Source organism: Schistocerca nitens, chromosome 5, assembly GCF_023898315.1.
Source record: "Schistocerca nitens isolate TAMUIC-IGC-003100 chromosome 5, iqSchNite1.1, whole genome shotgun sequence".
In the NCBI taxonomy this organism is placed as follows: domain Eukaryota; kingdom Metazoa; phylum Arthropoda; class Insecta; order Orthoptera; family Acrididae; genus Schistocerca; species Schistocerca nitens.
Genome location: NC_064618.1, coordinates 493,387,654 through 493,409,711, shown reverse-complemented (window position 1 = coordinate 493,409,711; position 22,058 = coordinate 493,387,654). Strand labels below are relative to the sequence as shown.

Sequence of the window (22,058 nt, the reverse complement as noted above, 5' to 3'; positions counted from 1 at the left end):
CCATGGAGACGATCGTAGAGATGCTGGATGTAGTCCTGTGGAACGGCTTGCCATGCCATTTCCACCTGGCGCCTCAGTTGGACCAGCGTTCGTGCTGGACGTGCAGACCGCGTGAGACGACGCTTCATCCAGTCCCAAACATGCTCAATGGGGGACAGATCCGGAGATCTTGCTGGCCAGGGTAGTTGACTTACACCTTCTAGAGCACGTTGGGTGGCACGGGATACATGCGGACGTGCATTGTCCTGTTGGAACAGCAAGTTCCCTTGCCGGTCTAGGAATGGTAGAACGATGGGTTCGATGACGGTTTGGATGTACCGTGCACTATTCAGTGTCCCCTCGACGATCACCAGTGGTGTACGGCCAGTGTAGGAGATCGGTCCCCACACCATGATGCCGGGTGTTGGCCCTGTGTGTCTCGGTCGTATGCAGTCCTGATTGTGGCGCTCACCTGCACGGCGCCAAACACGCATACGACCATCATTGGCACCAAGGCAGAAGCGACTCTCATCGCTGAAGACGACAAGTCTCCATTCGTCCCTCCATTCACGCCTGTCGCGACACCACTGGAGGCGGGCTGCACGATGTTGGGGCGTGAGCGGAAGACGGCCTAACGGTGTGCGGGACCGTAGCCCAGCTTCATGGAGACGGTTGCGAATGGTCCTCGCCGATACCCCAGGAGCAACAGTGTCCCTAATTTGCTGGGAAGTGGCGGTGCGGTCCCCTACGGCACTGCGTAGGATCCTAGGGTCTTGGCGTGCATCCGTGCGTCGCTGCGGTCCGGTCCCAGGTCGACGGGCACGTGCACCTTCCGCCGACCACTGGCGACAACATCGATGTACTGTGGAGACCTCACGCCCAACGTGTTGAGCAATTCGGCGGTACGTCCACCCGGCCTCCCGCATGCCCACTATACGCCCTCGCTCAAAGTCCGTCAACTGCACATACGGTTCACGTCCACGCTGTCGCGGCATGCTACCAGTGTTAAAGACTGCGATGGAGCTCCGTATGCCACGGCAAACTGGCTGACACTGACGGCGGCGGTGCACATATGCTGCGCAGCTAGCGCCATTCGACGGCGAACACCGCGGTTCCTGGTGTGTCCGCTGTGCCGAGCGTGTGATCATTGCTTGTACAGCCCTCTCGCAGTGTCCGGAGCAAGTATGGTGGGTCTGACACACCGGTGTCAATGTGTTCTTTTTTCCATTTCCAGGAGTGTAGATACCATCGGTGACCGTGCAACTTGTTAGAATGAAATTACAATTGAATCAATACAATGAAATGAATACTATTAGCTGCATACAGGCGTTGACATACTTAACGGGGACAGTTGGAAATGTGTGCCCCGACCGGGACTCGAACCCGGGATCTCCTGCTTACATGGCAGACACTCTATCCATCCGAGCCACCGAGGACACAGAGGATAGTACGACTGCAGGGACTTATCTCTGGCACACCTCCCGTGAGATCCACATTCCCAACTTATTGTCCCGCACTATATGCGTAGTGTCCCTGCCTGTTACACTCATTACTCGCGGCTTGACCGGTTCCCGTAAGAGATCGGACATGTCCGAAAGAACATATACCATCTTCATATATATATATATATATATATATATATATATATATATATATATATATATATATAAGGCTCACCGGCCATTTGACCATCTTCTGTGCTGATGCACAAACATTGCCCGAGCTCTTACGAGAATCTGTGAAGCCGCGAGTAATGAGTGTAATGAGCAGGGGCACTACGAATATAGTGCGGGACAATAAGTTGGGAATGTGGGTTTCACGAAAGGAGTGCCAGAGATAAGTCCCTGAAGTCTCACTATCCTCTGTGTCCTCGGTAGCTCAGATGGCTAGAGCATCTGCCATGCAAGCAGGAGGTCCCGGATTCGAGTCCCGATCGGGGCACACATTTTCAACTGTCCCCGTTGACGTATATCAACGCCTGTATGCAGCTAAGGATATTCATTTCAGTGTATTGATTTACCTGTATTGCCTCCTGATTAGAGCCTTGGATAGCTTCTCGCGCTGTTTCGGCGCGGTCGCCTACTTCACAGTAGGTGGATCAACAATGTGGGCAGCCACAGCGCTCTTCAGTGCGCGATAGTCGGCCACGCTCGCTGCCTGCAGCTGAACGATGGCGTCTGAGCCAAGGGACTCTACGCCTACTTCTTAGCTGCAGCAGTTGGCTATGACATCATACATCTCTGCCCACGACCCTCTACTACACTGAATGTACAGAGGGGGGGGGGGGGGAGACAGGTACATTTCTGCCCATTCTGTGGCGCGAGGGCACGACAATTTTGCTGTATTATAATAACGACGCACGATAATTTGCTTAGCGTCACGCCACAGTCCAAGCACGGCTTCGCAGCTCTTCTGCTGGCCAAGCACAGGTAGCGCGCTGCACCAGTGATGCGCACGCCTCCGCTGCTCGAGCGCAACTGGTGAGCATCAGACACGATGGACGGATCCTTTTATAGACCACTTTGCTGGTGCAGTGGAAGAATAGTTGAAAGAAAAGTTTGAGTTTATGCCACGTAAATTTCCTGATTGTGGCACTGTAATAAGGGGAAATTTAAATTTGTTAGTTTCAAAATGAGAAAGTTACGCTGTTAAAAAGGGCGTCAGAGAATTGCTTCCCTTTCAGCTGCAGTTTATCAAAAACCAGCGGAGTAACGAAGCGTTCCAAACGACTGGGAAAATAAGTACACAGTTCCCGCTTTTCAAGGAGGATTATCGGACAGTCGTACGAAGCTGTCTCCTTTACTATGCCAGTCTGTTGAAGGATTGTGGAAGATGGTTTTTGCTCGCTTATTATGAAATTTTTGGCTAACGAAAGTCTCCTCTGTAGGTATGAACATAGATTTCGTAATTTGTGATCTTGTGAAACTCAGCTCGCTGTATTCATGTATGAGCTTTAGAAAGCGGTAGATAACGGTGCCATTGTTGGTGCTTTGTTCCTTTACTTCCGAAAGCCATTTATAGATCAACACTGCCGCCAAATGACCGAAAAAGAGAGCTTACCGATAACCGAATCAGCTTTGTGTCTGGATTAGAGACTCTCGAACAGAAAGAGCTCAACACGATGCTTGTAATGGGGTGAAATCATGAGAAGTAAAAGTAACTGCAGAAGTAGTCCAACGGATTATTACAACTTCGATCATGTTCATGATGTAAGTGGCCGACCGGAGTGGCCGAGCGGTTCTAGGCGCTACAGTCTGGAACCGCGCTACCGCTGCGGTCGCAGGTTCGAATCCTGCCTCGGGCATGGATGTGTGTGATGTCCTTAGGTTATTTAGGTTTTAGTAGTTCTAAGTTCTAGGGGACTTATGACCACAGCAGTGAGTCCCATAGTGCTCAGAGCCATTTTCTGAACCATGATGTAAGTACGTGATAGGGTAAATAATGTAGGACGCTCCATGAGACTGTTCACTGATCATTATTTAATACAGGGTGTTAAAAAAGAGTGTTCTTTTCGAAGAGTTGGTAGCACAGACCAAAGAAAAAGAAAAAAAATGTTAAGTAAACAAGGGTTCTACAATGCATTCTTTAAAATCTATGAGCAGTTGTTCATATTCTCTACTGTCAAACACAGCCTTTTACTAGAAGCTCTTACGAACGACCTATAGAATGGAGCAAGCAAATGAGTAAAGCAATGAGAACACAGTATTTTGTTGCTGTGAAACAGTCGGGTTTCCAGTGCATTCTATTTCAGCTCGTGCGCTCGCCACTAAGCTGGAGAGCGCTCACGGGTCCGTTGAGCATCGCGTTTCGGCCATGGGCTTTTGGTGTATGGGCACACGGCTGCGGCTAGGATATAACGGGCCAGCGGGGCTCACGGTAAATACTCCCCTCCCCACCCCCTCCCCAAACGCAACGCCTTGCCCGCCATACATCGCGAATGCTCGGCTTTGTGCAGCGCCCGCGGAAAATCAATGTGTCAATAAAAAGGTCCACACTACAGGTGTTAACTCTGTCGTATGTAATCGAGAGCTTGCGTCTATTCAAAGACGCAGTTAAGTATTATTAAACATGTGTGAAATATTAGCTCTCTGCCGGAGATGGTCGCTTGAACTCGTAAGACCTGCAGTGTCACGTGATGTGACACATGCCGTGTATCTCTCTGGCTCCACAGGCTGGGGTGTAACGTCATGAACAACTGCAGCTGCACTCCAAACCCCACATCGCTTTAATTCTAATTTAATCTACGGGAAAGCAGTATAATTAATAACTTAAGACCACAAAAATGTAACAGTTTGTGAGGAATGACCCACCTGTGTGGAAGTGGCGAGCAGAACAAATTAACAAGTAGCTATGAACAACTACCAAAATATTTATTGATTTTTTTGTATTTTGCGGAGTTTTTTGCGAGAGAAGTGCACTTATATCAGGTGATACCTTGTTTGTTGCAGCGATGTTCAGCATACTCTTCATTCAGGGTACTGAAGCAATGACTTTTCTTGGTTTTTTATCCTCTTCATTGCAGAAAACAGCTGCTTACAGAAATATGTTGACCCAAACATGCACATAGTCTCAGCTGCTTTCCTACTATGTATCCTGGGAAATGTTTCTCTCTTTACATTTTGATACATTGATAGAATTTCAAACAGTTGTAGCACCTGCCCTTTAACTACGTTGAATCTTGGGAGTCAGTTAGTTTCTAGGTGGCACATCACGTACAGCTGAAGAGGAACACTGACCAATTGCAATTCCTTCTTTTATAAATTCAGTTCTTCGAACTACGACACGAAACTATTTATTAGCTGATAAACTATACTTTGATAGTTTACAAAGAAGACGTTAGCAGGAAATTTAGCGAATCACGGCGAGTGAAGAACGTCATATTTCCGTTGCTCATTTGCTTCTGAAATAAACAGAGCTTATCTATGAACGCCTTAAATTCGTTATGTATGTGTGCTATCGACAAATCTTTCCCCTTTATTAACACGTTCAATGTACGTAGGTGCGTCGTTACATCAGCCAGAAAAGCAAGGTCTGATATTCCTTTTAGGTTTCTGAGGCAAGGAATTTCTTCTTCTGCTGGTCCACCGAACAGTGCAGAGGTACGGTGTATCTCCACACTCAGTTTCAACTTCTCGAAGAAACCCTTTGAACTGACAGTGGTTGAGATTGTGGCTTCGTACAATATTCGCACCTTTCATCACAATGTCCGTTATATGACGAAGTTCCACAGTTTCAGCACACATTGCGTCCTGATAAATGAAACATATATACTTCAGATGTTCTTCTCATAGTTATCTTCAGTTTATTTTTCAAGCGGGAGACAAAACTTTGCTGACGCCCAACAATTCGTAGCTCACCGTCTCTGGCCACAGAATGAAGGTTTTCCCACGGAAGGTTCATGCTGTCCACAGGCTGACATACGGTTTCGGAAATGTCGAGCCCTGTTGTAGTGCAATTTTATGGTACCATATCTATCAGCTCCTCCGTACCTTGTAGCTGCATGTCCACACCGCGTACAAAAAATAGAAAGTTGATCACAATCTGATATATCCGTGTTCTCAACGAGTCAGAGAGAGAAAGTTATAGACTCTGTGCTTTATTCCTGAGATGTGCCTCCAAATCACCTCCAATGTCGAGGATTCGACGGGGTACAAGTTTGTTTTGAGAGACATACGCCATTGCTATTTCCTTTGGAACTATGCATTCTGCCACTGCTACTAGACATGATTTAACGAGAGAACCAAAAGGGAATAGTTTGCCAGACAGTGCTATGATGTTAACTACTCTGTAACGTGTACGAATTACAGCTTCATTTAGCGTTTCTTTGGCAGCATTCAGCTGAAATGAATAAACATATCACATTGTTACGGCAAGTTTTTAACAGTTCTCAAAAATTCTCAGTCACAAAATTTCTTAATTTACATCTTGCTGTGTGTCGCTCTTCTAATTGGAAACCAGTTCCTTGCGAGTGTACCCCGTATTCGATCGAAATATTCTGTCTGAAGGCCATTGTAATCTCACTGCAAATCGTATTTCCTATGCAGAATAAGCGTTTTGTGGCGCACCGGGCACTCTGGCCATCCGTCTCTACCACTGAAGAGATGTGTTCCTTCTAATGAAGTAGGGAGTAGGCTGCCGCGACTAGAAATTTTTGTTGCTATCATAATAAACATCGACGAGAACTAAATAGGGGGGACACCCAAGTGTTTACTTGTTCCCACAAAGTACTAGCCCACGCGACCTCAGCTCTCATCGCCATCTCACCACTGAGCTGAGGCCGTAAGCGCTCGTGAGCGCTCCTGCTGGCGAGGCACTTGTTGGAACGGCCTGTTATGATGTAATCTGCTTGTTAATACGTATGACCTGCACTTGTGAGCTATCGCTAAAGGAGTTCGAGGTCCCGAGTTCGAGTCTCGGTCCGGCACACAGTTTTTAATCTGCCAGGAAGTTTCATATCAGCGCACACTCCGCTGCAGAGTGAAAAATTTCATTCTGGAAACATCCCCCAGGCTGTGGCTAAGCCGTGTCTCCGCAATATCCTTTCTTTCAGAATGCTAGTTCTGCAAGGTTCGCAGGAGAGCTTCTGTAAAGTTCGGAACGTAGGAGACGAGGTACTGGCAGAAGTAAAGCTGTGAAGACGGGGTGTGAGTCGTGCTTGGGTAGCTCAGTTGGTAGAGCACTTGCCCGCGAAAGGCAAAGGTCCCGAGTTCGAGTCTCGGTCCAACACACAGTTTTAATCTGCCAGGAAGTTTCATATCGCTAAAGGAGTTGCTCAATATGGTGTTCAATCATAGTAAGCCAGCGTCAGCTAGTCAAATGGTTCAAATGGCTCTAAGCACTATGGGACTTAACACCTGAGGTCATCAGTCCCCTTGACTTTGAACTACTTAAACCTAACTAACCTAAGGACATCACACACATCCATGCCTGAGGCAGGATTCGAACCTGCGACCGTAGCGGTTCCGGACTGAAGCACTTAGAACCGCTCGGCCACAGTGGCCGGCGTCAGCTAGCCGCCAGAGAAGAAGGCTGAATATTTCTGCAGGCATACTAGGTATTTTTTAGCGTACAGCACGCAGGCTCGACCTTAAGAGAAGATTGTATCTGTCTTTCGAAGTCTGGAATGATAGGATTCCATTTGCTGGAAAGCGCGAAGATAAAATTGCAATGTAAAAGCATTTCAAAAACTTATCACAACACGATTCAAATGGTTCAAATGGCTCTGAGCACTATGGGACTCAACTGCTGTGGTCATCAGTCCCCTAGAACTTAGAACTACTTAAACCTAACTAACCTAAGGACATCACACACATCCATGCCCGAGGCAGGATTCGAACCTGCGACCGTAGCAGTCTCACGGTTCCGGACTGCGCGCCTAGAACCGCGAGACCACCGCGGCCGGCATATCACAACACGAACTGATTCCATTAGAACTAATGTATGCGCCGCACCTACACACAACTGTGAATAAGGATTACAGTAACAACACTTACAAAGGTTTATTACGTGGTGTATCCATGGAAAATAACAAAGGAATGTGTTCTCATTATTGTTTACTGAGTTTCGGTTCGTACTACCACCTCTCAAAATATATAATACTTTTTTTGACACCCTGCATACAGGAAAGTTGCTACAGCAGAAAATGGCAGCGCAGTGCAGGAGGATCAGTGCTCGGCGTAGGAGCGGATCTCAGCTTATTGCGATTGAATAGACGGAAAATACATTATAGTTCGTAGAACAGTCCACAGGTGTACTGCCGGTTTATAGTGCCCAATGGGCACAATATTTCGGAGATCAGACATATCACCGTCGTTAGGTACGTTAACGAACTGAGCTCCTGGGGGCGGGAGGCGAACTTATATCCCTCCTCCCGCGAACCGTTCCCGCCGCGGTCTACGCTGGAGGGCGCGCGTCGGTTGCCGCGGAGGCGACTGCGTCGGCGTCAGTGGTAGCGGACATCGTCAGCGTAGTTGAACAGGTCACAGTGCGACTACCGCCTGAAGCTGCTGAAGTACGTCGTGAAACCTGTTGTTCTCTGGCGAGAACTAAGACTACTAAGTCAGACAGTACCAGCAGAGAGAAGGCAGCCATTCCGGACCTGAGAGAGTGCCTTCAGATTTTTATCAAGTAAACGCTGCTATTGTCCTCTGCCAGAAGGACTACACTGAGAAGATGCAGAGTCTGCCAAATGACAACTCCTAGAAGATCAGCGCTGATCCTACCAGCAAGGTAGCGAACAAGACCAGCGCGCTTCTCAGGGACTCGGGGTTACCTGTACCGCCAAGACTTTATGGACTCTCCATCGTCCACAAAGATGGGGTGCTAGTACTCCCTACTGTTCGCAAAGTCAGGGCTAAAAAATAGATTTGCTGGCAAAGGCCAATGTATTGATAGCTGAGTGGCTGTAAGAGGGGGGGGGGGAGTAAGTTGCTCTTTTGTCATTCAGTTTTGGCAATACACAGCTGTAAACTGTTTGGCATGACACAGCTATTATTTTGCAATAGCTACAATACATAAATGTACAGTATTTTTAAATCGCCTTTATTGGCGGTGGCCTGAAGCCGACCGATGTTTACTGGCTGTAGCTGGAAGCTCCCGTTCAGGATGTTCTGAACAAACTGTACGCACAGTAGCACCCATTGACGCAGAAATATACAAAATCTAAAGTCAGAAGAAGTTAAACCTTACTATTTCTGTGATTTCTATTCTGGTGTGTAACTGCTTTTTCCACTTTGCTTTCCACACAGCACTGTGCATGATAACCATATCACGTGCAACTGATCGAGTGCGGATTTAGTCACTGCAAATAAAAGTTAGGAACAATTGTGCTTCCGGTCAGCAGGAACAATCAATTATCGATCTTTGGATGTATCAGCTCATGTGTCATGTAATTATATCGCACAGCCTAGACGAGGTAGACCTGACGATTGTGTTTAAGGAAGCTAAGGCATGGCATAGCAGATATAAAACCCTCAATTCATTGGATATCGATATGCACGTAAACAGATGGTGGTAGTATCACGTACGCAAGGTATAAAAGAACAGTGCGTTGGCTTAGCTGTCATTTGTACTCAGGTGATTTTTGTGAAAAGAGGTCTGATGTGACAATGTCATAGCACAAATAATTCAACCAGCTACTGTCATTAGGAGTTTCGTGTTACATTGTATCTATCTTTTTCCTTTGAGGTCCATACAAGATAATGGAGACATTTTATTTCAAATAGCTCTATTTTAAAATTATGTGAGTTACAAGTTTTGTTCGTACAATGCGATTTTGTTGGTCATTTTAATTTTCTGGCAAATATGTGAATTAGTACACGTATGAAGACTGTTTAGCTCAGTATTTCTTTCAGTATGTATCCACACGCAGAGACAGGTATTTAATTTCTCTGTTGCATCGTCTGTATAACCGTTAGAAGAAAAGTATACATGATGCAGCATCGAGTCTTCCATTTTAAGCTTTTAACATTTATGTCCGACTGGCTTTTAACTAATTAACAGTTGGTTCTTCAACGGACTTCTCCAAGCGTCTATTGCCTGTGCTCCATGTCCCACCTCCTCCATAACGATCTAGACTTTCTTCGCAGCATACGAGCGATAATCGTAAAATATACCAGTAAACACGGAAGACTCGAGCCACAAAACAATAATACGCCGCTTGAGGGTCTGAAAATAGCGACGTATCTTGCGATGATTTCTAGAAACGGAAATGTTGCAGCTGTGTCAGGCCAATTCATGCGGCTAAAGAAGCCATCTCGATTGGAATGACAAAGCGGTAACATTTTAGTTGCAACGAACTGCCACAGCAGGCTTCACTGTTTTGTTTTGGACCTTCAAGCGGCGTGCTCTGACGCTGAATTTTAGTTTTTACCAGGGTTGCAAAAATGAACCTGCAAACAATAGAAAATCAATTGTGTAACATTTTACACTGACGGGAAAAAATGACAACACCAAAAAGGAGTTGTGCAACATAAACTGAAGTTGTTAGGCGTGTTTCTACTTCTGAGAGATTACGGCTGTTCACGCCTTATAGCGTGCGTTCCACAACACCCCAGACTGCTAGCATTCGCGACTTCAGTGGTGACAAACGAGAGCTCATTTGAGGACAGGATGGAGGTCTGTTGTGTTTCCTGATAAAAGCTGGTTCTGTTTCGATGCCAGTGATGGCCGTGTGCTGGTTATAAGGAGGCCAGTTAAGGGCATGCACCCAACCTGTCTGCGTGCTAGAAACGCTGGATCTTCACTTGGAGTTATGGTCTGTGATACGATTCCGTATGACAGCAGGAACACCCCGACCGGAAAATCGTACATCAGTCTGGTTTATAAGAAATTATCAGCCTCGATTGCGGTAATGAAGCCAACCTTTACCTAGGTTTCAGCTCAAATAATTGAGCCTTCTTCAGAAGATATAACTGAATCATAATTTGTCTAAGAGGGAATGAGAAATAAAACTAAAACAGCCTGAATAGGCGTAGTCACATTTTAAAAATGCGGTACATAAGTACTAAGTCAACACCAAGACTTAAGCTCTGGCGTGCGCCTCGTCTCCATGGACGCCGTGCGGTGGGCCTCGGGAGCTCACGTGAAAGTAAGTAGGACTAGATAACGCGCTGCCGGCCGAAGTGGCCAAGCGGTTCTAGGCGCTACAGTCTGGAACTGCGCGACCGCTACGGTCGCAGGATCGAATCCTGCCTCAGGCATGGATGTGTGTAATGTCCTTAGGTTAGTTAGGTTTAAGTAGTTCTAAGTTCTAGGGGACTGATGACCTGAGAAATTAAGTCCCATAGTGCTCAGAGCCATTTGAACCATTTTTGAGATAACGCGCTGCAAAACATCATTGCGGGGAACACTGCCCATGTCTAACTGAGACCGTGACTGTCAAAGACAAAAGACCAACGCAGTTATATCTTAAAATAAATAACTTATAGCCGGCCGCGGTGGTCTCGCGGTTCTAGGCGCGCAGTCCGGAACCGTGCGACTGCTACGGTTGCAGGTTCGAATCCTGCCTCGGACATGGATGTGTGTGATGTCCTTAGGTTAGTTAGGTTTAAGTAGTTCTAAGTTCTAGGGGACTTATGGCCACAGCAGTTGAGTCCCATAGTGCTCAGAGCCATTTGAACCATTTTTGAAATAACTTATAGAAAGGTTGAAAGTCTTAAACATAAGCCTCTGCACCAGGTTATGACTAAAATGTAACAAACTATGTATGGATTTATATGAGTGCGAACACACTACCCCGACTTACGCTATTAGAATATATCGGCCCCTTCACAACGAATGCTGCATAACGTGCCCATCGTTATTAATGAAACACGACATAGGACATAAAACAGCGAAACTGTAGTATGTAAACGCCATAATGCAATAATCTCGGTTAACCTGTACACAAATGGTCGAGTAGGTGTTTCTACCAGTTGTTGTATACTTCTTATTGCTGACACGCCCTGAATGAAGAATATTATCAAGATTAATTTTTTATCTTATTACTAAAAATAACGCGTGAGTGAACGAACAACGCCACTTCATCGCCATGTAATAGCAAATGACCAGCATAGGTCAAATTACGGTTTACGTGTAAAAGTATGGTAATTGCGTGAACGGACGTGCTGCTATTGGTTTTTTTCCAACAGAATAACGCTCGCCCAAATATCGTTGCTGTAACTCACATGTTGTACAGAGTGTCAAGTTGCTTAGCCTGCTTGATCACTAGATCTGTCTCCAATCGAGCATGTATGGTACATCATCGGACGAGAACTCCAGCGTCATCCACAAACAGCATTAACCATGTCTGAATTGACCCACGAAATGCTCCAGGCATGGAACTCCACGTTTGCATGCTTGCATTCAACATTCTGGCGGTTACATCAGTTATTAATGTACCAGAATTTCCCATTTACAATGGTTTATCTCGCACTTGCATTAACCTGTAATCTTACAATGTTAATCACTTAAATATGATACCTAGATAAATGTATTACAGAAATTTCATTACTCTACGTTCATTATTTTTTGTTGGGAGCACATTGTGCTCATGTTGGAGTGATCTATATGGTTGCAAAACAATAAACTGGTAGCCAAGATCGCAGGAATTCTTTTTATTCCGTGATCACCGGTTTCGGCGAAACTAAAGCCGCCATCATCGGATGATAGGACATATACGGGTTACAACATCAAGGCAAACAATGGTGATATTAATAGTTGCCTATAACACGCAGGCCTTACAAAATTGTCGAAGTTGCACATAGGCGTCCAAGAGAGATGACATTATAAATGTTAAGTGTCTCCATCACATACAAGCGCAGTTTTTGTCTTGCGATTTCTTTCCGACAGTATAATAATTAAAACTTCATGAACACACCTCTCATGTATTTGATTCAAGAATGACTGTCTTTGTAACTTTTGTTTAGTTTGAAAATTTATGAGGTATGAAGTGAATCAAAAATGGTTCAAATGGCTCTGAGCACTATGGGACTTAACATCTTAGGTCATCAGTCCCCTAAAACTTAGAACTACTTAAACCTAACTAACCTAAGGACATCACACACACATCCATACCCGAGGCAGGATTCGAACCTGCGACCGTAGCAGTCCCGCGGTTCCGGACTGCAGCGCCTAGGACCGCAAGACCACCGCGGCCGGCTGAAGTGAATCGATATAAGCGAGAGAAAAAACGACAGAAATTGGGGTTTATTAATATTTTCGGTATTACTATGGTTTTTAATATACGATGAGGATTGCAAATCACTGCCCTACGCGTGCTCAGTAAAGGCAAAGCGAGAAGGAACACGAGCGCTACTTTTCGATAAATCCTTCCAGTCCATGAAGAATTACTAGGTCTGACTTGAGACATGGGCAAAGGCGCAATTTTACTACTATTCTCGCCAAATTTCCTGCCGTTTCCCGCATGAGGGGGAAAGGTAATGTGTACGATGTCGCTTGGAGCACCTGCTTTAAGGCCTGGAGACTGAATGAGCGCCTCTTGCGGCACGTAGCCGCCGCAAGGCGTGGAGGCCCAAAGGCACTCTTTAGCGCATGCCGGCCGTGCCGGCGTTATCGCTGGTTTCACGGCGGCGACCACAGATACCCCCTCCCCCTCCCCCTGGTCGCAGTGGCCCCGCCCACGGAAGCCAGGCCTCCGCAATATCGACCTGGCGCTGCGCCGCGCTGGCTGTCCACCTGCGGCGGTAAACTTAGTCGCGCGGCAGTGGCACGCCTGCACGCCGCCAGGCTGGAGTTCCCCGAGTACCATCATGTCGGGTACGTCCGCAGCCGGCTGTCTTTCGCTCGACGGCCGCTGCACAAAGTACTTCGGCACGCGTGATGCAGTAATTGCACATCGCGACAATTGCCTGCCAAGCACAGCCGAACGATAGAGCCTAGTTTCACTCCAAATCGTAAATTCGTATTAAGCTTGTCAGTTCTGAAATAGTCATACACACAGTACGAAGCACGCTTGTAAGGCTTAGGCGTAAGATTTCGTTTGTATTCCACAATGGAAGTTTCTTATAATCTCGACACACGTTTTTGAAGTTAAATCTCCATTATTATTTACTTGAGAAAATCCGCATATAATTAGTCTGACAGAGCCCTGTTCCATTATACACAGTATCCACTCTGCTACAGAAATGTGTTTCATGTGTTCACCTTTCGAAGATACGAATTTCTTATTATCATTTGTACAGAGAGAACCTCTTCTGAGTCACGTAATGCAGGAGCACCATATACAAAGTAGCAATTGGTGACAATAAAGACACGAGGCTTCAAACATTGAAAATAAGAACTCTCGTTACAGATGTGAGGAGGAATAGAAATTTCTAACAATATCATTATCTTTAAATGTGGACATAATATATGTCATTTGAAATCTTTATGACACTGGTTACATTGGAATTAGATTTTATCTTTACTTAACAAACATGTTTTTTGATATCTCCAGATAATGTAATTACTAGCAGAATTTGTATATGGCTCTAAATTTTAAGAATTTGTACGACATTTCATTTCCGTCCTATGATGACCTTTTTGGAGTTCGAAACAAATGTGATATATGAGATGTTATTTACGATATTTCCATTCTTCTGTGAACACTGCGTTTTTGTCAGATTGGGGGTAATCTGCTTCTTCTTTTTAAATGAATTTTAACGAAAAAATAATAATAAAATCTTCCTTAAAGACATTGATGTCAGTTTTGACATGAGTAGAAAGACGGATTGCTTTTGACGCTGCTGAGAGGCACCTTATTACAGGGAAGAACTACGCAATTTTCTACGGTTTTCAACACAAAAGAGAACTAAAGTAAATCTATTTTTATAAAAATTGTTGATATTAAAGTATTTCTTTGCCAGGGTTTCTCTTTACTTTATACGGGGTATCATTATCAGCGAAATCGTGCCACAAAGTTAGGTGTAATTTATAAGTGACGCAGTGCAATAAAATACAGAAGTTTTAATGTTAGTGTGTTGCCCGTATACATACAATATAATTTTCTGTATAGTGACTGGTGTAGCACTGACGAAGATGTGGAAGACAACGTGATACTGAGCTCATAATGAAGTTGTCACAGGATCCACCTTCTTTAGGGTGAGGTTGTACCATTATTATAATGTATTAAATTAACGTTACAGAAGCAACTAGATTTGCATGTAATGCTGTATGGATAAAGCTATGGTCCAAGGCACGCAGTTGCTATCACTCTGACACACACACACACACACACACACACACACACACACAAACACACACACAGAAGAGTACTGTCATTGCTCACCAATGCACTCTGGAAGGAGTCAGAAAATCTCTACGGAACTGGCTTCATTTACCCCTCGAACTCATTCATTTGTTATGTGCAGCATACACCGACGCACCAGGAATTATACCCATCGCCAGGCTCTAAGGATTAACATAGTATAGATATAGATCACACAAATACACTATTACTCAAATCTTGTAAAGCAACTTTCTAAACTTCTCAGGCGAAGTTAGAAGGTACAGCCAGATGATGCTTCTTTGAAGAGAAACGAGACATTTGAGAGTGATTGAAAGCTTCAAGAGGAGCAATGAGCTTGGAGTTAGCGAGAGGTAGGTTATTCTTGTTACACGACACGTCTCCTGGTAGCGGTCTCACGTCGATCTTTATACTTGAACTGAGAAGGTTCTATACCTGGCAATTAAGAAGTACTGTCGGTGGTATGGAGGACGTATTATAGAACATCGCTCTGCCAGTCGATATCACGTATCACGGAGATGGTAAGGAGCTTAGAAGTAAGTGGTAGTGAGTGGTTTTCGTGCCACGGTTATGTGAATGATAGTGAATGCAACAGAAAAAATGCTTCAATTGATCGACGAAAGAAAAACATACAAAAATGTTCAAGAAAAGAAGCATGTACAGCAAACCAAATCACTCAGTAACAATATCAGTAGGAAGCTGAAGTGAAATATCTGCAGAAAAAATTAAAATTCAGGATAAAAGGAAAGCAGTGATAAAAATCGTTTATGAAATTGTTATTCTCAGTGAAACAAAAATGATTCAAATGGCTCTAAGCACTATGGGACTTAACATCTGAGGTCATCAGCCCCCTAGATTTAGAACTACTTAAACCTAACTAACCTAAGGACATCACACACATCCATGCCCAAGGCACGATTCGAACCTGGGAACGTAGCAGCAGCGCGGTTCCGGACTGAAGCGCCTAGAACCGTTTTCTTTTTTTTTTAGTCTCATTTTGTTCGCTTTCGTTCGTTGCATCTTCTCGGGGCAGAAGTCGTATGACACTCGTTTTAAGTTCGTCGTCGATCGGTTAACTCAGTTTTTTTTATTACAGAAGGCAACTAACCCTCTGACCGAACACGCTGAGCTACCGTGCCGGCGACATGATGATGAGTAGGACAACACAACACCCAGTCCCTGAGTGGAGAAAATTTTAGCAGATGTCGGTTGGACAAAACACTCAGTCCCTGAGCGGAGAATATCACCGACCCCCAGCCGGGAATCGAACCCGGGCCCTTAGGATTGACATTCTGTCGCGTTGACCACTCAGCTACCGTGGTCGGAACCGCTCGCCACAGCGGCTGGCGAAGATTTACACCACCTGTTGAATGTAATGAACAGTCTCCTGAAGACAGAATATGGATTGAGAGTAAACGATGAAAAACGAAACTATTGAGTAGTAGAGTAGTAGCAGAAATTAAATGAGGGATAAAATAATGTAATATAAAAATTGGAAATTACATAGAACATGAAATGAAGGAATTCTGACACATTGAAAGTAAAATGATGCTTGACGGTGGAAGGCAGGAGGACTTTAGAACCTAACTAGCGCAGGTAAAGGGAGCATTTCTCACCATGAGAGCTTACTACTAATATCATACATCGGCATTAATTTGAAAAAGAGATTTTCGAGAACATAGTTTTGGAGCACTGCGTTGTACGGAACTGAACGATGGACTGTGAAAAACTCGGAAGATAAGTCGCAGGTTAGAACCTGCCTCGTGCATGGATGTGTGTGATGTCCTTAGGTTAGTTAGGTTTAAGTAGTTCTAAGTTCTAGGGGACTGATGATCTCAGAAGTTACGTCCCATAGTGCTCAGAGCCATTTGAACCATTTTTTTTAACCACATAGCAGCGATCAGCGGTTTCCAGGGAAAAAAGCTGCAAGAAGTTTATTTTTAGTCAGTCGGCATTGGTACCGCCAACAAAAGTACTGAGATTAGATATGGAGTGGCTGGGATACCAAACAGGTATTGGAATTGTACGTGGGAAACAACGTCAGTGTTAACGGGAAATACTACAGTTCACGACTTGTCCTTACATCGAGGAAACACGGGAAGCTACAGCTAAGGGTGAATAAATGGACGTTATCATTATCACGGAAACTCTCGTTTAGTTAAGAGCTTCCACAATTAATGTTTCACGCTGTCTTTCGTGCCATTTATTTCGATATCACATTATGACTATTGACTTATACTTTCATCGTTGTTTTTCTTTTTTTGGCTTTTCTCTCAATCTTACCGCTTAGTCATAATTCGTTTGTAACAACATAAAGTTCCAGATATTAATAACTAATGAAATAATTATTTAGAATTTCATTGTTTTAAAATCAATCTTTGATGGTAATGCGGAAGTAACGGAAGACAAGTAACTAATACGAAACACTCATTCGTCGGCAGTGCTCAGAGCCATTTGAACTATTTTGAACTCGGAAGGTAAGATGATCGAAGATTTCGTAGATATGTTGTTGTAGATGAGTGCTGAAAATTGAGTGAACTAATGGCATAAAAAGTGGAGGTTCTATGCAGAATCGGCGAGGAAAGGAATGTGTTGCAATCACTAATTGGAAGAATGGAATTGATGATAATTCATGTGTTGAGGCAAAAGGGAGTTATTGCCACGGTAAGAGAAATCCGCAGAAGGAGCTATTGAAAAAAGAAAAAGACTGAAATATATTTTAAAAAATGATTGAGGAAGCGGGATCAAGTGCTTTTCTGAGATCAAGAATAGTCCAAAAACAGACGATCCCTCGAAAAGAATGAAAGAATAAAGAAAGACATTACAGCGTCATACCTAGACTAAAGCGACACATCACGAGCTTCCGGATGCCGGCAGGCGTCCATGAAGAAAATGGCCAACGCTCAGCTGCTGGAGTCTGCTGCCGCTGGAGAAAAGAATAAACAGAGAGAACGGGAGGGAGAGGGAGAGGGAGAGAGAGAGAGAGAGAGAGAGAGAGAGAGAGAGAGACAGGCGTTTGTCTTTGTTAGCTGTCATTGCTTTATGTTCAATCACCCGAATGGAAGGTTGTTTCTTATTCGCGCTCTACTATACGTTTCCTTTGCGAAGATTGATTGAAGAGTTCAGTGTAACGTTGTTGTTGCTATTGACAAAGTGAGAGAAGGGAGAGGCTTGAACTCCGTACCGGCACATATCCAACTCTTCTTCAGTAGCACCAAGATGGCCCCCGACTGTACGTGCCCCTCTCACAGGCGCAATACTAAGAATCGCATGCCCTCGTTTCATGTGTCAATGAGGCGAGCTTTGGAACTTAATACAGGACTTTTGTGCAAAGTTTTGTGATCTAGTTTTCCCTAAGCAGCGACCAGCAAATTGTTCTTTATTGGCAAAGCGATTTACTTATGAATGATATATGGAAAATTCACGGAGGGTACGATAACGTACGATGATAGGGAAACGTAAGGAGCTCGCAGGCTAAAATTACCATCAGCCAGCCATTTTGGCATGTTTCATTCTTGGATGTAAGGGATCAGTCAGCGATACTCATTCCAGAAAAGTGTTCCTGTTAGGGATATTTCAGGCCATCGTAACGCTTTTTACAGAACTGCCCGTCTCTGACGAAGTTGAACAGTGGGAATCCACATGAAACGCCAAGAGAATAGGCCAGAAGGGGAGGCCAAACGAGGGAAGAAGTTTTGTTGTTGGGCGGATTAAGTAAAGAATTAAGAACAACGCTCCTTGAGTTCCCTGCGATGGGTAAAATGTCACGGATGTAAAACTCTTAAGTTCAGTATTCCCAATGTGCTACACAGATAGGGGTGTCATATTGGAGATTTTCGGGAACAAAAATCTATCCTAGCGAGAAAAATAGAATTCGGATATTGAATTTTGCAATTGTAGAACGTAACTCGGGACAGGTATTCTTCTACAATAAAACACGGCCTCATGAGACTGAAATAAACAGTACCAAACTTATTTATTTGGCGCTTCACATCTTTGCGAGAAATTGAGAAACTCGGAATTTATGAATAGCGTTACTGAGGATTTACAACAGCATACTTAAACAGTGCTGTAAATATGTTCTAGTGTGATACTGAACCAAAACATACGGCTGGAGTTACGACAAAACGTTTATAAAGAACGTTGTTAAACATATTAAAGAAACGTCAGAACACACAACGTAACCTTACACAACAGTTGTGGACACTTTCCAAGACGAGAGTGCGTGAAGTCCTCTCCAAAGCGAGAAATACCTGAAGAGTGATAATAATGAACCAAAACATTAGGGCCACCTGTTTAATTATCCTGTTCTACCTTTAAAACGCAATACTGCAGTGATTACGTGTGGCTTGAATTACTAGGTTTCCGGATGTATATGGCACGAGATGTGTACGCATAAGCCACGAAATTATCGTAAATTACGGGTTGCTGGTTTGTAAAAACGAAATTAGCGCCCGACAGCGTCCCCGATATATTCCTTCGGGTTCAAATAACGCGAATCATCAAAACGTGAAATCACTACCACGCTTCTCGAACCACTGCTGGACCATTTTGGCCTTGTGACACAGACGCTATTTTACTGGAAGATGCTATCGATGTCGAGGAAGGCATCATGCATGAAGGGATGCAGGTGGCCACCGGTAACGTTCATGTAGTCCCCAGTTGTCATGGCCCCTTCAGTTACTACCAAAGGTCCCATGGAAGTACAGGTTAATGCCCACAGTAAAATAATACCGGCACCATCGGCTTGCTTCCGTAGTGCAGTGCATGTTTAAAGCAGCCGTTCTGCTGTGCGACGGCGTGTCTGTACACGACCATCGACTTCGTGTATCAAGACATGTGATTGTCAGACCAGACGAGACGTTTCCATTAATTAATGGCCCAATCTCGATGATCCCTTTCCCACCACAGTTGTAATTGACGATGTCAACATGGGAGGACATAGATAGGGGTCATCTACTCCAGAGCACGATGTTCAACGATGTGCGGTTAACGGTGTGGTCCGGATCATCTGTGCCTGCATCATAGTTATACTGTCGTCAGATCCGCCACAGATCGCCACCTGTCCTGTTTTACAGACCGGGCAAGCCTCCGACCTCCACATTGTTTTAACAGGTGTGAACCTCCAACATATTATCTTCTGATTGCGATTTCGCCGTCACCTGTCCTGTTTTACAGACCGGGCAAGCCTCCGACCTCCACATTGTCTTAACAGGTGTGAACCTCCAACATGTTATCTTCTGATTGCGATTTCGCCGTCCTTCAAACATTTTCCATAGATTCTCATGGCAGTAACACGTGAACAACCAATCAGCTTCCCCGCGTCCCAGATGCTTTTTCCCAATCTAGAACCGTGACAATGTGTCCATTGTCAAAGTCATTTATGTACGTGGATTTCGCCAGCTGCTGCCATATCGTCTCTAGAAAGAATACCCATTAGTCTCTGCTCCACTTATACAATTTTCTTACACGTCTCTTGCCTGTAACGACACACACACAAAAAAAAAAAAAAAAAAAAAGAGAGAGAGAGAGAGAGAGAGAAATGGCTCTGAGCACTATGGGACTTAACATCGGTCATCAGTCCCCTAGAACATAGAACTACTTAAACCTAACTAACGACATCACACACATCCATGCCCGAGGCAGGATTCGAACCTGCGACCGTAGCGGTCGCGCGGTTCAAGACTGAAGCGCCTAGAACCGCTTGGCCACACCGGCCGGCTGTAACGCCACCAGGTGACGTTCAGTCTCGCGGTGGGGAGTAGTCATTATGTTTTGGCTCATCAGTGTATACAAGGTGATTCAGCAGCCTCTACCTATCGGTTTTATGCAACCCCCAACGCCTTCAAATAGCAAGCGCTCGATTTTCACATTCACTCACTCACTATTCGCAAATTATTAGTCCTACAGAAAAAAATGAACAGTACATTTTTGTAGGAAGTTTAATCCTGTTAAATTTTGTACTGAGGTACATTTTCTCTTGAGGCTGTAGTTTTAAGATTTCAAGAAACACGTACAAAAGCGACCTTCTAGCGCGTTTTTCTTAAATAATTCGAGAACTGTGGCCTCCAGCGATAACATATTCTAGTACAAAATTTAACAATTGCGGTATCGATAGCTACTATGCCACAACGTAGGTGCGCTCTGCTAGGTTGGCACTACGACACCGATACCGACGACAGCGCCCTCTAGCCTGCGCTGTGGAGCTGTACGACCGCCGCTCCAGATTCTACCCATTTGATTCCGAGTAGACGACCAAGCAACACTGTTTCTATTTCATAGTGGGCGAGCCACTACAGATTTTGCCTTTGTAACTTCTAGCCGATGTTTGATTGATGAACGGCTTCGCACCTGCGTGCTCATCTCAGGTGGTCCGTAAGCCTAATGTAATCCTTATTCTTCCCATAGTGAAGGTGATGTACATTAAAACGCAGTACCGAAGCATTTCACCTTTTCCTGCTCCTACTCACTTCCTACATTCGGCCTACCCTTCAGTTTACAGGAACAGACCCACGCGCCGCCTTCTAGGCGGGATACAACAACAAAGTTACATTTACTATGAAAAACTCCTGCTCATTTTTTCTGTAGGACTAATGGTTTGTACGTAGTGAGCGACCGAATATGAAAGCCTCGCGTGTGGTTTTTAAAGAAATTTCAGGCTGCATAATACCCATAGGCTGCTAAATCACCCTTTATGGCCGGCGGTTCTAGGCGCTACAGTCTGGAACCACGCGACCGCTACGGTCGCAGATTCGAATCCTCCCTCGGGCAAGGATGTGTGTGATGTCCTTAGGTTAGTTAGGTTTAAGTAGTTCTAACAAGTAAGTTCTAGGGGACTGATGACCTCAGATGTTAAGTCCCATAGTGCTCAGAGCCATTTGAACCACCCTTTATGTTAGAACAATCGAGGGAAAGCACCTCACGTATGCATACCTCATTCATGCAAAGTACTGAAGATGGAGTTGGATTATTAAATCTAAGCTATCTAACAAACTATTAAATATTATGTTGTTATTTAACGTTATTTATTTTACATACCTTTCTTTTTGTCTCATCGATGAGGTCATTAAAGACAGAATATTTATTTACCTGTATGACCTTCGAAAGTTGTAAACGATGTAACAGTACAAAGAACAGCCTATACTTTTAATTTTTTATCGTATGTAGGGTGATTTTTAATGTGCTCTCTTTGAGTGCACGAATACGAGTCTTAAACATAGTGCTGATCCAATAAAATATTTTACATTCGGAAGAGAGCACGAAAATCATTTCCATACTGCCTTATAGAGAGAAAGAGCCATTTAACGCGCTCGAAAGTGCAGTGCCGTGTCGGATGTAGAGTAGAGGGAAGTGT

General features: G+C 44.5%; 1 long non-coding RNA gene across 1 annotated transcript in view; it reads left to right on the top strand.

Moving 5' to 3' along the window:
- The first annotated feature begins 13,185 nt into the window (after positions 1-13,185).
- LOC126260911 (uncharacterized) overlaps positions 13,186-22,058 on the top strand; it is a 118,004-nt gene continuing 109,131 nt past the window's right edge. The window contains exon 1 of the long non-coding RNA XR_007546662.1: positions 13,186-13,236. This is a non-coding gene — a long non-coding RNA (uncharacterized LOC126260911). The remainder of the gene's footprint in view (positions 13,237-22,058) is intronic.